We start from the raw sequence: 12,702 nt of genomic DNA, 5'->3' as shown, positions 1-12,702 counted from the left end.
TTTTTTTTTCTAATTGCTCAAGTTGAATTCATTGATAATGCTTTGAATAATTCATTGTGATGTCTTAAATCAATTCACTGTAATGTCAAGTTGGTTTACTGTAAGTTTTTGGAAGTTAGTGCAAATGGTCCCTCTTGGTGTAAAACTATGGAATCTCTTATCTAAGTTTTAGTTGATGTTTCTTATGATGTTCTGCTTCTATATTCTTGATTATTTTATTCAAATTGCATGAAATGTTATTTTACTAAAATGTCCCTTTTCACACGTTTTTGCATATGCCATACTTGGTACATTATTTGTACTAACCCCATCTTTTCTATACCTTATATGTATAGGTTGAAGAGATTCTGTAAGATTCAAAGGCGAAGCTTGGCAAATTCACTCTCTCAATAATTGGTATGTCCGCATATATTCGAGTGCATAGTCTATTTTCTCCTAGCTTAATTATTTAGACTTATTATTGATTTCAATGTAAAGGGCCGTGTTCCTAAAATATTATATGTCGTTTCTTAAGTATTTCTTTTGACGATAAGATTTCTTAATTATTTATGATAAACTTCCTTTTTATTAAATTATTCATGAAAAGTTATAATTCTGTACTAGTTTTAATAACTTATGTCATGAATGCTAGTTTTTGGGCTTGTACAAGACCCCAAAGGGTTAAGTACGCCTAGCTACGAAACGAGGGTTCCTCCTTACTTCTAGGGGGTACTTTCGGGTTGTGAAAAGTCAATATAGCGAGGCAGGAAGTAACAAAAGCTCTCTTAGATACACTAACAACGGATCTAGCAAATTCGAAAGTTGATTCTTAATCAACTGAACAAACTAGTTAGAGTAGGTGTTGAAGGGTAAAATTGGAGTGGCAGGAGGGTTAAAATCAGATGCAGGAGTATCAAAATAACATGCAGGAGAAATTTCCATCATTCCTATGTATACGAAGTTGGATTTTCCATTGTTCACTGGGCAAGGGGGCCCTTCTGGATAGCTGAATAGACGTGACCACTTCTTTAGAGACCAACAAAATCCATATGAATATTCAGTTGGAATTGCTTCTTTTCATTTCGAGGGGAATGTAAAACATTGGCTACTTCAATTGGAGAGAGGTTTGCCTTAATCATCTTGGGATAAGTTCAAACGTTATTGTAACCTTTGTGTTGGGATACCAATCAGAAGTTTGAATTTAGGGGAATCGACTAAGTTATGCCAGATCGGTTTCGTGGGAAATTACCAATAAAATTTGAGCAATTAGTTTCGCACGATAATACACTCAACCAATGAAAAAAAACTGAACTTTATACTTGCGATCTTGCTGATTATATAACAATTGAGGTTGAGTTATATAATGCTATAAATGTGGCTATGACGTATCAGTTTATCACGACTTAATGAAATCAAGGAACATTCTATTTTTTCGCAAGCGTGAGATTCTTGCAAATCCAAGACGAAATATCTTTCACCTCAACAATATGCAAGATATATGAAGAAACATACTATATCTGAAATGGAGTAAAGATGACTTAAGGAAATTTGTTTTAATTGGGATGAAGCATAAACCCGAGGTCATCAATAAAAGAAATTATTCTTGATTAACTCTATAAATAATGAGGAAGGGATTTTTGGTAAGGAGGTAATTACTAATTTCCGCATTTAGTGCTTGGGGAAAAAAGCGATTTAAAGATAGAGAGTAATGTTTTCACTCCTTGGTTATCAAATTGTTACTGCAATAATTTTTTTATGGTAGTAATTAATTTTCTTTAATAGTTATTTTCATGTAATAGTGCAGTTTATTGTTTCAGTTATATTAGGAAGTCAAGCCATAGTTTCTAGGGGTAGTTATTTTATAAGTGTTGTATATAAACTATTGTGAGTCCGAGTATATGAAAAAAGAAGAAAATTACTAAGTCTTTGAGTACTTCAAATTCAAGAGTTTGCATGTTCTCTCTTACTAACTAGCATCATAGGTTGTACGAAGAAAACATTTGGTTTCATAGTACAACGCTCCATAATAATATCCATATCAAGGAAGCATAATAAGGAACTATGTGAGAAAATATTCAATATAATGGTTAAAGAATTAGGATGAAAGGATAAGATTTGAATGAAGTTTTTGATGGAGGAGAGAAAGAAATGAGCATGTATTACTATCCTAAGTGTCCTTAAAAAGGTGTTGTTATGGGACTAAACCCCCACACATATCTTGCTAACTTGACAATAATTTGTCAACTAAATGAGGTGGAAGTTCTACATATCAAGAAAGCTGGTGCTTGTATCCCTATTACACCTTTGCCAAATGCCTTTGTTATCAACTATGGAGACATGTTAAAGGTAATTCTAAAATATATTCTATACAATTTAAGATTCAATTATATATATTTAACTTAAATAATAATACCAAAATAGATATTGTTGAGTTTTTACTTGAAGTAGTAATAGTCTTGACGTTTGCAATATTTGTACAATTTTGGTCCTCCCTTAAATTTTTGTTTATTTTTTAGCATTTATTTCTTCCACAATTTTTTGTATGGAATGTCCAATTGTGTTTTTCCTTATTTAGTAGTAATAATCATTAATGTGAGAGAATGTGAGAAGAATTCAACTTGTTTAACAACATATTGTCACTACAATGTACATTAGCATCACTTTGATTTATCTTAATAAGATTTTCACCATATGACAATAAAATATACAACTAAACCACATTGGTTTATCTTATCCAACTCATTTAAAATGAAAAGAAACATAACTTTCTTATTTAATGGCATTATGACTTAATGAAACCTTATAAATATATTTCTTCCATATTCCATGTACGAGTAGTGAAGAAATATAGAACACTTCTACATCATAATGTTTTTTTAATTATAATTGAGTTCATAACGTTCACTTTATTGAAAATTATATTTATATCAAGTACACTAATTAATCAAATTGTACAGATATTGACGAATAAAAATTTATAAAGGTATTGAACATCGAGAAGTTCACAATCCATAGAAGGAGAGATTATATATCAATCCCTACATTTTCAAACCAAATGGATACTATCATGTAGTGCCATCACGAATCCTCGTCATTTCTCAAAATCCTGTAAAATTCAAACAAATTGGTACTATTGTTGATTACTTCAAGGTATATTTCAGTCATCAACTTGGTGGAAAATGATACCTTGATATAGTTAGAGTAAATTCTATGGGAGAAGAGAATACGTGATAAATCTAACACGTTGAATAATTGCTTGATTTAAATTCATTGATACTTGACATATTTGTTCAAAAACCTTAAGCGGGTCTGCATGTAAATAAAATTGTTGGTGAAGGTTGCAATATTCAAATATTACTATAATAAATCTTCAATTTGTGTGTTTTGACTATTTTACTCCTCTCCATCATTTGATTTGGATATTTTTTTACCTAGGGGAGTTGTTGATGGTTGATGAGGCATTTAGACAAGAGTAATGGGAGTTATTCATTATGGAAATAGGAAAGGTTGACTTATGTCAATATTTGATGAACATGAGCTCGAAAAAGAATTTTGAGTGTCTTATTAGCACCAGAATGTGATTTTTGGGTTTGTTGGAACTTTGGATCAAATTTCAAGGTTTTAAATTCATTATAAGTCGTTAGATGGAAATAAGAAATTTTCTAAAATTAAGAGTTAACTTCGATCAACATCTAGTGATAAATTTTCAATTGTATGGCATTTAGCTAACTCCTATTTATCAGTTCAATATATCAAACATTTACATTAATTAAAAATAAAAAATTATGCAATATTGATGTTTATAGACCAAGTTATGTTAGAAATGTCAACGGGGAAAATTTTTTGGTAAAAAAAGTACTTTTTGGAATTTTCCCAACCTAGTCGATATTTGGACTAAATTAGTGACATTAAAGCGTAGGGAATGTTGTATCAATCAAGTTTTTTATTTATAATTTTGATTACATGATGTGATAGATAACTCGTTAGATGATTCATGCGACTTTAAAGAATTATATTTTGCCTAGTAGAACTCCCAGAATCGACCTTAGAGTAAATGGATTTTTTTTGGCATCGTTGGTTGAAGTTGTTTTGTTAAATGGGGGTTCATGTAAATATTAAATTAGCTCACTGTTTCTCGCAGGCCACTGTTGAAGTGTTTCTTGTCACTTTGGCATGGTCAGGGTGGGCTGCGCTACATCGGGTCAGACGCGACATAAAGTTTTAAAAAAACCCATAAATGATTTTTTTGTAATATTCTTTTTGTACAGCTAAGGAACGAACCCCATGTGATTCAACAAAAAGTTTCACCATTGTTAAGGCTCGAATCTATTTTTTAATCTGTGAAACATAATTCTTGGGTCATAATCAATTCAAAAAGGTGATTATTTAAATGATATCGATAAATCATATAGAAAAATGCCTTTTGTAATTCGTGAAACCCATTTTTTTTTGTAAATGATATAAACAAATGAATATATTCCATTAATCACTTCTCTATTGCATGATCTTTCTAATATAATTTTGATGGTGATTGTCGTGTGTTGAACGGATCGGTTTCCAAGTTCCAACATAACTAACAAGGACGGGTGGACAAATAAGAGCCTATATTTTTTGATATCGGTGAAAAAACTGAGTCTAGTAGACTCTCACACTACAATACGGGGATGCCTTTTCTTTTCTTTGAGATGTTATAGGACTGTCAAAATCTAATTGTTTCTCTATTTTCCTTCCGCGATATAACTAGATTCTAATTGTATATGACCATTCAAATTGGTATCTTACCTCTTTTACTCTCTTGTCTGCATATGATTATTGTTAGATTCAACGATGTTCAATGCGTCTCTCCCATTAATTATCTAATTAAGGAATTTACAGTGAGAGGTCGAGGTCGAGGCGGGGTAGAGGAAGAGTTAGGGAAAGAGGTTGTGGAAGAGTAACACCTTTGGGAATAGAAATCTTATTGAGAATGATCCAATCAATGAGAACCCTCATGTGAATCATGAAGAGATAGAAAAGAATGTTGAGAAATGTTGAAGATGTGGGACACGAGGAAAAGGTAGGTTTTGACTACAGGTGTTACTCCTTTAGATCACGTGTTAGGGCATTAGATTATGTCATTCTTTTAGGAATTAGTTGTACCTAATGTTCTTCCCTTTGTTCAAGAAGCTCAGGCTACTGCTAATCCCCCACTTGCTAGAACTGCGCCCAGGACGGGTGGAATGAGAGGTAATGATGCTTTCTTTAGTCCTTTGGTGGGTTTTCATCTGATTGGTAAGAGCATGAAATGTTAACTTATTCTTGAAACTAAAGTCTTCTGTGTTTCTTTGTTTTAAAAATGAGGATGCGTTGATTTTATCTTAGACTACTATGACAGATTTCATAAATAGAGAAATGTCCATTAATATAGGGTTGAGTGTATGAGGCACACATGTATTTAAGTCCTCATAGAAGAAGACTAGAGAGGTGCTACCCATAACAAATGGTAATAATGGTCGCGGACTTCCACAAGGTGGGCGAGAAGGTCATTAACAAGGGAGTGAACGTAGAGGAAATAGAAATGAAGTAAGATGTAACATGTAACACGAAGGGAGGTGGTTATAAAAGATGATAGTACTCAATGTTATGCTTTTACGGGCAAGAATGAGGCAGAGGTGTTTGATGCACTGATAACAAGTACTAATCTAGTGTGTTACCGGATGGCGAATGTGCTATTTGATCCAAAATCTACTTATCCTTATGTATCTGTGCAAATTGTCCTAAGAGTTTGATATGATTTGTGATGTACTTGTGCAGTTATACATGTGTCTACCCTAGTAAGAGAGTCAGTAATAGTCACTCATGTGTATCGTGCATGTACTATTTTGTTTATAGGTTTTCAGAATTGGCTGATTTGGTGATTTTTGATTTGACTGATTTTGATATATTCTTATGCATCACTTGGTTGTCCCCCGTATCATAATGCATTATATTGTATTACCATGTTTGTATCTCTAGAAATTTCAGAAGGGAAAAGTTAAGGTAGGAAGATGTGTACAAGCCTAAGCAAGTTCAGATCATATCTTCCATTCTGACTAAAATATTTGTACGAACGGTTGTTTAGCTTATTTGTTTCATATTTTGGATGTTGAGGTGAGAATCCATCTATTGAGTCCATCCTTGTGGTTTAGGAGTTCAGAGAAGTGTTTTCTACTTATTTGTTTGCCATGCCTTCAAATAAAGATATAGATTATTGCATTGATTTGGAACTCGGTACTTTTTCTATCTCCTTCCCTTCATATATTGTGGCTCCTGAAGTACTAAGAGAGCCTAATGTGATGTCCCGCCACAATTCTTGCCATTTTAAGCATCTTAATAGGGCGGAAGGATCTAGAGCCTTGAAGAGGTTTATAGAGGACTCTAGACCCTTCTAGATCATTGGAGAAGACTAGAGAATTCCGGGAATTCTCTAGAATGTTTAAGAACCTTTTGGAAGAGTTTGGCATATTCTAGAGAGTGTAGAATTTTCTAGAACATGGACAAAAGTGTAATTACTTAGGGACTTGTAGAATAATATTTATGTACTCTTAGGCCCTTAGGGAATATTATAAATAGAGGGCCTCTCATTTGTAACTCATCCAACAATCCAACCAAAGTTGTAAGCAAAGTTCTCAAGCTTAATACAAGTTCTCTCGTCCAAAGTCTTTCTTAGTCGTTCTATGCGTTCTCTTAGCATCCCAAGTCTTAAAGGCTTACTTGAGCTTACGAGATCGTGAAGGAGTCATGAGTAATTGTCGAGTGTCGCATGGAGTCTTAGAGAATATTTTATGTCCGTGACAGAGTGGTATCAGAGCAGGTTAATCATAAGAGAATAATTAACGAAGGAGACGTCAATGGCGCTATCACCACCAACGTCCGCATGGATGGAGGAAAGAAGAATCGAAAGGGAAAGAAGCAATAGAAGGGTAACGATGAAATGCTGCTCGAGATCACACCAAGCGAGGCGCTGACATCTCACCCACCCACGATTATCGATGGAAGTGACGAAAAAATAGGCGAGGAGGCCGTAGACATTACTGTCGGAGAAGAATGGGTTGTAAGGGTAGAAGTGGCTAGAAATGTTGTTGAGATCTTAGACCGGCGCGTGAATGCGAGTGACAGCAAATTCAAAACCCCCGAGGACTTCACCGTTGAGGAGAATTAGAACATTCAAATGGAGTTAGAGAGTCGACAGTAGGCCGAGTTCGAGATGAAGGAGGCCATTACTTCCTTGGAGTATTGGTTCTTGGAAGCGCTTGACACGATCGAGACGCTAAAGCCCGAGGTGAAATCACTCAAGAAAGGTATAGAGGTTAGAGGATCCGCACCACTTGATCGGGAAAGGGAGGCAAGAATAGAGGCTCCCAAGCCACCGATATTCAAAGGCGTTCATGACGCCCAAGAGATGGAGAACATTCTATGGCACTTGGAAAACTACTTCATGTGTAATCAGGTGAGGAGTGATGAAAACAAGAACAACACTGCCATGTTGTATATTTCAGAAATGGCTATGCTATGATGGAGGCGAAAGGAGGGCGAGATCGGGAAGGGTACGTGCACTATTAATACGTGGGAACAATTCTGCGAGGAATTCAAGAAAGCCTTCTTCCCTAATAACATCGTGTACGACGGGAAACACAAGTTCCGGGAGTTGAAATAAACAGGAAGTGTTCGGTCATATGTGAAGGAGTTCACAACTCTAACATTCCAAATTCCCAACCTCACGGATGAAGATATGCTATTCCACTTCATTGACGGACTGGAGAATTAGGACTAGACAGGGTTAGAGCGGCGCCACATCAAGACAATAGATGAAGCCATCAAACTGGCCGAAGCCATGAAAGATTTCAAGCACGACCGGCATGACAAGGCGAAGGGCAAGGAGATGAGATATAGTAATGCTAAAGGTAGGGGAGACCGTGGCCGAGGCAAGGATGAACAGGAACACTCCAAGCAGCATGACACTAATAAAACGAACGGCAAGCTATTTGAGTATCGCAGATACACAGAGAAGCGGACGTAGGCCAGCAAAGAAGATGCATGCTACATATGCGGAGGACCAGACAACTACACCAGGTACCCCGAGATGAAGAACCTTAGTGCCATCCTATGCGAACGGAAGGAGAAGGATGCACAAGAACAAGGGAATGATGCGGGCACGAAGCAGTTGGGCATGGTTGGACTGTGCGGTGCGATAGCCAACCAGACCGAGAAGCCAGGGGATTTCAGCACGCAGTACATAGACATTTCAATCAATGGACGACAAGCTCGTGCTATGGTAGACTATGGGGCTGAAGCAAACATTATGACCAAGACGACGACAGAAAGGTTAGGGCTGAACAATGTTCAAAGCAACAACCGCCTCTAAAAGATCAACGCCTCACCGACTCCCGTGTGCGGAGTCACCCAAGGAGTAAGAATCACATTGGGAAAATGGCAAGGTAAAACAAACATTACCGTCGCTCTTTTAGACATATTCGATATCATCCTTGGAAAAGAGTTCATTCAGCTTTGCCACACTATGATCGACCCCTACCTCCAAAAACTCATGGTCATGGAGCGGGAATGATCATGCATGGTACCTCTAGTGAAGATACCAAAGAAAGATGGGCATGCCCACTTATCGGCCATGCAGATTTTGAAGGGCCTAAAGAAAGGAGAACTGACATTCTTAGCCACCATTGCAAGTTCAGAAGAAGACCATGGTGCAACAGAGACCTTGCCACCGATCATAGAGACTTTCCTTGAAGAGAACAAGGACGTAATGCCAAACGACCTGCCAAAGTAGTTACCTCCAAGGTGTGAGGTAGATCACAACATAGACTTGGAAATGGGAGCCAAGCAACATACACAAGCACCTTACCACATTGCTCTACCCGAGTAAGAGGAGCTAAGGAAGAAGTTGAAGGAGCTCCACAAAGCCGGCCACATCCGTCCATCCAAGGCACCTTATGGCACGCCAGTGCTGTTCAAGAAAAAGAAAGATGGGTCGTTACGCATATGCATCGACTACCAGGCATTCAAAAAGGTAACGATCAATAACAAGTACCCGATCCCGCTGATTGCAGACTTATTTGATCGTCTTGGACAGGCCAACTACTTCACCAATATGGATCTCTGGAAAGGCTACCATCATGTGCGCATCATAGAGGGAGATGAGCGAAAGACAATGTGCGTGACTAGATACGGAGCATATGAGTGGTTGGTAATGCCCTTCGGCTAAACCAACGCACCCGCCACCTTTTGCACGCTGATAAATGATATCCTGCATGCTTACTTGGACCAGTTCGTGGTAGTGTACTTGGATGACATAGTCATCTATAGTTACACCTTAGAGGAACACGAGGAGAACTTGAGGAAATTCTTCAAAATCAAGTGGGAGAACCAGCTCTACGTCAAGCGGGAGAAGTGCGAATTCGCTCTGCCCAACGTTCATTTCTTTGGCCATATTATTAGCCAAGACGGACTCTAGATGAAAGAGGCAAAATTTCAGGCGATCCAAGACTGGGAGGCGCCCACCAATATGACCGAGCTGCAATCACTCCTTGGACTTAAAAACTATTATCGTAGGTTCATTCGTGGTTAATACACTAAAGCTGCCCCACTGGCCGAGCTATTGAAGAAGAATAAGCAATGGGTGTGGAGCAAGGAGTGCCAGGGAGCATTCGAAGGTCTCAAGGATGCGCTAATAGAAGAACCAATCTTGATATTGCCCGACTTCTCAAAAGCCTTCAAGATTCACACGGATGCCTCTGATTTTGCCATTGGGGGAGTGTTTATGCAGGAAAGACACCCAATAGCATTTGAAAGCCGCAAATTGAATGAAGTGGAATGACGGTACACGGTCTAAGAAAAGGAGATGAAGGCCATCGTACATTGTCTACACACATGGATACATTATCTATAAGGCTCCAAATTTGTGGTGAAAACTAAAAATGTTGCCACTAGCTATTTTCAGTCACAAAAGAAGATTACTCCAAAGCAAGATAGATGGCAAGATTTTTTGGGGAAATTCGACAACGACTTGGAGTACAAACCAGGAAGAGGAAATGTCATGGCCAACACATTGAGAAGGAATGATAAGCTCGCTACCATCACCACAACTCGTTTTGACATCCAAGACGCAATCAAGGATGGTATGCAGCACGATCCGGAAGCTAAGAAGATAACGGAGTTGGCTGCCCACGGCAAAACCAGGCGCTTTTGGGTAGAAAATAGCTTCTTGCTTACTACTGGACGGAGAGTTTACGTACCCAAGTTCGAATCTATTAGGCGGCATATCATAAAAGAAATCCATGACACACCGTGGGCGGGGCATCAAGGGAAGCGAAGAATGAGGGTGCTAATCAAGGATCTTTATTTCTGGGCACATATGTGGGATGACATAGAGTGTTATGTGTATACTTGTCTTGTGTGCCAAAAGGACAAGGTAGAGCAAAGGCAACCAGGAGGACTGCTAGAGCCACTAGCCGTAGCGGATCGTCCATGGGAGAGCGTAACTATGGACTTCATCACTTATTTGCCGAAGTCCAATGGTTTTAGCAAGATTATGGTCGTGGTAGACAGATTTTCAAAATATGCTACATTTATGCCTACCACATCGGGTTGCACAGCAAAGGAAGCCGCTCAATTGTTCTTCAAGAATGTAGTAAAATATTGGGGGCTGCCAAGACAGATCATCAGCGATCGAGACCCCCGTTTCACTGGCAAAATTTTAGAATGAGATCTTTGAAATTCTTGGCACGAGGGTTCACTTTTCCACAAACTTCCACTCGTAAACTGATGTTCAGACTAAACGTGTGAACGCCTTGTTTGAGTGCTATCTTAGGCACTATGTCACTGCGCACCAAAGATTGGTCTAAGCTCCTACACATGGCGCAATTCTCTTATAATTAGCAGAGGAGTGAATCCGTAGGGTGCACACCATTCGATTTGGCAATGGGTCAACAGCCCCAAACTCTACATTCACTGCTAACTACGTTTGAGGGGAAGAGTTTGGGTTCTTACCATCTTGCCAAGGGATGGGAAGAATAACTTGACACTGCCAAGTCTTACTTGGACAAGGTAGCTAAGAGGATGAAAAATTTTGCCGACTGTAAGCTTCGTCCCACAGACACAAGGAAGGCAACAAGGTCTTGGTCCGAGGCAGTTTAACGCACTAAGAAGCATCCATCACAACTTAGTGCGTAAATATGAGAGTCCATTCAAGATTGTTGCCAAGGTGGGCAAAATTTCATACAACTTGGAGTTACCTCCACACGTATCATGACGATAAGGACGATCCAAGTCGAAACAAATCACAACGGCCCCCTATCACTATCACCGCCTCACCTGATTAAGAAATTGAAGCAACCATAGATTACCAAGCGAAACGAAAATGAGGTCAACAAGCCAACGCCATGTTCCTCATACATTTGAAGGGACAAACTCCAGAAAAATCTAGATGGGAGAAATTCGAAGACTTGTGGCAATTAAAGAACAAAGTCCAAGAGTTCTTGCAGTGAAGTGTAGCGGTCGCTGCATCATTAGGTGGGCGAGACATTAACGTCGCGCCACAGTTCAGGCCATTTTCAGTATCCAAATGGGGCGGAAGGGTTTAGAGCCTTGAAGAGGCTTGTAGAAGACTCTAGACCCTTCTAAATCTTTGGAGAAGACTACAGAATTCCGGGAATTCTCTAGAATGTTTTAGAACCACTTGGAAGAGTTTGGCATATTCTAAAGAGTGTAGAATTATCTAGAACATGGACTAAAGTGTAACTAATCCAACAATCCAACAAAAGTTGTGTTCTCAAGCTTAATAGAAGTTCACTCTTCCAAAGTCTTTCTTATTCTTTCTTTGCATTCTCTTGGCATTTCGAGTCTTAAAGGATTACATGAGCTTATGACATAGTGAAAGAGTCGTGAGTAAGTTGTCGAGTGCCGCACAGAGTCTTAGCGAATACTTTAAGTCCGTGACACTAAGGTTCAAATCCAAGAACTTTTTGATAAGGAATTTATATGACCTAGTTCTTTTCCATGGGGTGCCCCTATTTTGTTTGTTAAGAAAAAGGATGGTAATATGGGAATGTTTACAGATTACAGGCCATCTAATAGGGTAACCATTCTAACAAGTATCCTTTCCCTCAAATAGATGTTATTTTTGACCAATTTCAAAGTTAATTTTTCTTATCCAAGATTAATCTAAGGTATGGCTACCATCATTTGAAAAATAAGCTCTGAGAATGTTTCCAAAATAACGTTTAGAAAAGCTATGGATACTACGAGTTTCTACTTATGTCTTTTGACTTGACTAATGATTCTGCAACTTGTTTGAGTATATGAGTTTGGTGTTCAAGACATTTCTTGATTCATTCATCATAGTCTTTATTGATGGAATTTTTTTCTATTCGAAAAGCCAAGATTAGCATGTCAACCATCTTCCCATTGTTCTAGGTATTTTTGGGGGGAAAAGGTTGTATGCTAAATTCTCTTAGTGTGAATATTGGTTTGCTTCTGTTGCTTTTTTACGACATATAATTTCAAAAAAAGGGGTAGTGGTAGATCCTTACAATATTGAGGCGGTTAAGAATTGGGTTTGACCTAGCTTTTTTATGGAAGTTAGGATTTTAGTGGGGCTTAGTAGATACTATCATCAATTAGTGAAGAACTTTGCTTCTATTGCAACTCAGTTGACTAATTTGACCGAAAGGGAGATATAATTTGAATGTA

Source organism: Solanum lycopersicum, chromosome 12 (genome assembly GCF_036512215.1).
Source record: "Solanum lycopersicum chromosome 12, SLM_r2.1".
Lineage (NCBI taxonomy): Eukaryota > Viridiplantae > Streptophyta > Magnoliopsida > Solanales > Solanaceae > Solanum > Solanum lycopersicum.
Note: the sequence above shows the minus strand (reverse complement) of the source record.